Here is a 5433-nt window from a genome sequence, read left to right on the forward strand (position 1 = left end):
AACTGAAAGGAATTACCTTACAACATAAGGTTCCCCAGGGGTAATAAATGTGGTTTTCTCCATGTCTTCTGAGGCTATTTTGATTTGGTTATACCCGGAGAAACCGTCCATGAAAAAAAATACCTAGAAATGAGTCGTGTTGTCCACCAATACATCAATGTGAGGTAAGGGGAAATCATATTTCAGGCTCTCTTTGTTTAAGTCTCAATAATCGACACACATGTAGACTTGCATGATAACTATTGTTATATGTGAATTCAATCAATGATAATAGCTCCTTCCAATTTCCTCCACTTTCAAGTACACAAGCTCTTAACATATCCTCCAGTGTCTGTATCATCCTCTCAGTCTGACCATCCGTTTGAGGATGATTAGACGTGCTCAAACATAACTTTGATCCCATAGCTTGTGGGAATGCCTTCCAAAATCATGAAGTAAACTTTGGATCTCGGTCAGACACAATACTGGTTGGAACACCATGTAGTCTTATGATTTCTGAAATGAACAACCGTGCAAGGTGGCTGGCTTTATAAGTAGTCTTCACGACCAATAAGTGCGAGGATTTAGTTAACCGATCCACAATCACCCAAACTGAATCATAACCACCTTGGGTACGAGGTAACACTACTGCAAAATCTATTGAAATACTATCCCATTTCCAAATTGGAATCTCCAAAGGTTACAATAAACCCTGGCTTCTGATGTTCGATCTTTACTTGCTGGCATATTATGCATTCCGACACATACTCTGCAATATCCTTCTTCATTCCAAGCCACCAGTAGTCCTTCTTCAAGTCTTGATACATCTTTGATGAACCTGGGTGTATGGTAAACGCCTCCTTGTGGGATTCCTCCAAAACTTTTCTTTTCAGCTCGGCATCATTCGGAACACAAATCCTTTGATTAAATAGAACAACTGCATCCGGTGATTGAGCGGAACCTGGTTGAGTCGACATCTCTTGCAACTTCTCATCTATCATCTGTCCTTGTCGGATTTCTTCCCTTAGGTTAGAAGTAACATTCAAATTTCCCATTATCACACCATCCCGCGTCCAACTAAACTGAAGATTAAGATCTCAAAATTTTTCTAACTATGCGTATTCTAACATCATTAACTCGGCTTTATGTATCTCTTTCCGACTTAAGGCATCTGTAACCTTATTCGCTTTCCCCGGGTGATACTTAAGCCCAAAATCAAATTCCTTCTAATACTCCATCCATCTCCTCTGTCTCATGTTTAACTCTTTCTGGTCAAATAAGTATTTCAAACTCTTGTGATCGCTAAACATCTCAAAACACATTCCATACAAGTAATGCCGCCACACCTTCAATGTAAAAACAACAGCAGCTAGTTCAAGATCATGGGTCGGATAGTTCTCTTCGTGAGGCTTCAACTAACGAGAGGCATATGCTACAACCTGACCACTATGCATTAACACCCCTCCTAATCCTTTCTTAGAGGCATTATAAAATGCTTCATAAGACTTACTAGGATCATGGATGATTAAAACAAGAGCAGTTGTTAGTTTCTCCTTCAAATTCATGAAACTCTGCTCACACTTCGAATCCCATTTAAAAGAAATTTCCTTTCGGATAAGTCTAGTCATTGGTAAGGCTATCTGTGAAAACCCTTTTATAAATCTTCGATAGTAACCTGCCAAACCTAAGAAACTTCTGACTTCGGAAGCATTCTTCGGTCTTTCCCAATTAATATCTGCTTCGACTTTAGATGGATCCACTGATACTCCTCCTTGTGATATGACATGACCAAGAAACTTCACTTTGTTCATCCAAAATTCACACTTACTTAACTTGGAAAAAAATGCTTCTCTTGCAGTACTGATAGAACAATCCTTAGGTGTTCTCCGTGCTCTTGGGGAGTAAGAGAATAAATAAGAATGTCATCAATAAAGATCACCACAACTGGTCCAAGTAAGGTTGGAATATTCGTTTCATATAGTCCATGAAAACAGCATGGCCATTCGTCACACCAAAAGGCATTACAAGAAACTCATAATGGCCATATCGGGTTCTAAATACGGTCTTTGGTACATCCGAATTCTTAAATCTTATTTGATGATAGCCCGATCGTAAGTCAATCTTCAAGAACACACATGCTCCTTTCAACTGATCTAACAAATCGTCTATCCTTGGCAGAGGATACTTGTTCTTAATGGTGACTTTATTCAACTGGCGATAATCAATACACAACCGCATACTACCGTCCTTCTTCTTTACTAATAACACTGGAGCTCCCCATGGTGAGGCATTAGGTCAGATGAAATGCTTGGTTAACAACTCTTCCAATTGATCCTTCAACTCTCTCAACTCGAGTGATGCCATATGATACAGAAACAGAGATTGGAGACGTCCCAGGTATCAGATCAATAGATAATTCCACTTCCCTTTCAGGAGGAAGAGAAGTGACATCCTCAGGGAAAACTTCCGGAAATTCACAAACGATAGGAATTTGTGTAACATTCATATTGTTACTAGATTCTTTGGTGAGAACCAAGAGAACTGACTTTTCCTTCTCAAATAAGAAATTAACCATGCCAACCGTAGCTTCTAAGATAGTAGTTAATACATCCTTTGGAGTAGCTTCACTAGATGGGATGATAATCAACTTATCTTCACATCCAATAAACACCAAATTGGCGGAAAGCCAATCCATCCACAAAACCCCATCGACCCTCTTAAGTGGTAAACAAATAAGACCAATCTGGAAAATTCTACCATTCACCGAGAGCGAACAATTTTCAGAAATCAATGGTGTCTCAACCACATCATCCATGGCGGTAGTAACCACCATATGAGGAGACAAGGGAATTGTTTGAAGCCAAGACGCCTCATGCACTGAATTAATACAAAAGAGTGTGTCGCCCCACAATCAAACAATATAAAACAAGGATGATCACTGACGAGACACATACCAACAATCAAGGCATTGTTGCTATTAGCCTTCCTTGCATCCAAAGTATAAACTCGACCAGTGCTCCTCCCATGCATCCGATTCTTATTCTGAGGACAATCCCGAGCCATGTGTTCCTCCCTCTGACAAGTAAAACACTTAATTCCACTTCCAAAAAAATCTTCCAAAATGAGACCTCTTACATACTTGACATTGTGGAGGATGGTTAGGCCTTACATGTTGCACTTGTTTTCCCTTGAAAGCTTGAGGTCTAGGCCTAAAATTGGTTACCTGGCCTCCCTTCGTCCTTCTGTCCGCTCCTATACTGATCCCTTTCTTCTTGAACCTTCTTCAAACTATTCTCAGCCACATAGCATTGCCTTAACAATTAAGCATAAGTAGTGAATTCCTTTTGAGAAACACTATGAGAAATTTCACCTCTTAGACCAAAAAGGAATTGATCGATCTCCCATTTCTCATCAGGTGCTTACTCGGCCTGTCTAGAATAAGCAACCATATCTTCAGACTTCTCAGCATACACAACTACTGTCATAGTACCCTGTCTAAGCTGCTGAAACTCAAATTCTTTCTGAGTCCTCAAAGAGCTAGAAAAATACTTATCCAGGAAAGTAGTCTTAAAATGCTCCTAATCCCTAGGTACTCCTTGAATTGTCATAAGAGTCGAATCACTCTCCCACCATCTCACAGTGGGACCCTTCATCATTTGAGAAGCAAATACAACTTTATTCTCTTCACTATAATGCACTATCTGAAAAATCCTTTCCATGGTGGTTATCCACTCATGAGCCTTCATAAGATTTAATCCACCATGGAATTCAGGAGGATTCATGCGAAAGAAATCTCGGAAACTACCACCTGCAGCTTCTTGTGGAACCCCTTGAGGATGAAGACCACCATTCCACTATTGCATCATCTGTTGCATGAATTGGTTCTATTGCTGTTGCATCTGTTGCACGAACTGAGGCCATTGAAAACCTTCACTACCACTTGGCGGTTCAGAGTCGGAATTCTAAGTTCTAGGTCTACCACGACCTCTGCGCCTGTCAGCCATGATCCTGAATGTCATACAAATAGGATTAAGTTGATCAGGCTCAATACTATGAATATAACACCAAGGATAATGATGACAACCCACATATGAGGCAGAAAGAAATACTTATAATATCTCATGGCTAGGTCGAGGATACGACCTGCTCTGATACCAATTGTAACACCCACATATAATATATGTCTAAAATACATATTACACATAGTGCAATACTGGTACTGAAATACATAAGCGCCTAGCGGCAACAATGTACATATTTACATGCCCAAAAGAAACATAACATGACACAAAACATACACAAAAGTGCCCAAAAAAAAAAAACTAGGAGCTAGATCATTATACAATGATCTCAAAAATATATACACAGCGGAGTAGCCATCTAAACATCAGGTAAGCAAGACATCACTCTATCTTGTCCTTACCCTTCGCCTGCTCAGAACCACCTAAAAAAATAATCAACAACATGAGGGGAGATGATAATCTCAGTGGGTTCCCTATCTTATGGGTCCACCCGGCTCTACAGGATTTTCTAATCAGTATCTAACTTAAGTCAACAAGGGAAAGAAGACTCAAGTCATGGGGAACTAACTCGCAATGTATGGAAACATGCACCTGAGTTCTCGCAACTCAAAACAAGATCATTATTCAGATTCACGAAACATCAATCCTTGAGCCTACCTATGTCTAGGGCAAGCCCAGTTCATGCATGCTCGTATGGTTCGACTTTCACGGTGGCTATCGGGTCCTCTCTGAGTTCCAAACTCATTCCGAGCGACCGTCACCCGTATGAGACTCTAACCCACTTAGGGTATCTTTCACCGTATGGGACTCTAACCCACTTAGGTGTCCACCTATCCCCCACGTCCGCCGTGGTTGGGGCTCAAACCCAATTGATGCATGAATCACCGACCTCACATCCTATTGCTTACTCATCTAAGCATACCAAATAGAGATGTGCACCACCAAGGGAAAAACATTCTGAATACATGATTGGTTCCACAAATCATAACAGGATTCATCAATCACATATGACTTCATTCACCAAAATACACAAACAATAACATGACATGTTCCATACAAAACGTCTCACTCTTAACTATGGCAACCATTCATCCACGACCTCCACATAAGCACCGTACGAATGAATGCCGCCTTCTAATGTTATCTAAGATATAAGTCTAACTTATTTCCTAAATTGATCACTAGGTTAACTCACTAGATTCATTATACAATTCTCACATTAAACATTGATTCAATTCAAGTATAACATCATAAATGATTAATGGTTGATGAAATGCATTTAGAAGCATCAAAGAAATGGATTTTGAAGTGTTTGGCATAAGCTAATCGATTGGTTGGGGAAGCCCAATTGATTGGTTCCTCTCACATTTATGTTTTTCAAAGAATACAGAGGATCAATCGATTGATCCTCAGTGTCAACCGATTGGCTCAT

Source organism: Lathyrus oleraceus, chromosome 7, assembly GCF_024323335.1.
Source record: "Lathyrus oleraceus cultivar Zhongwan6 chromosome 7, CAAS_Psat_ZW6_1.0, whole genome shotgun sequence".
In the NCBI taxonomy this organism is placed as follows: domain Eukaryota; kingdom Viridiplantae; phylum Streptophyta; class Magnoliopsida; order Fabales; family Fabaceae; genus Lathyrus; species Lathyrus oleraceus.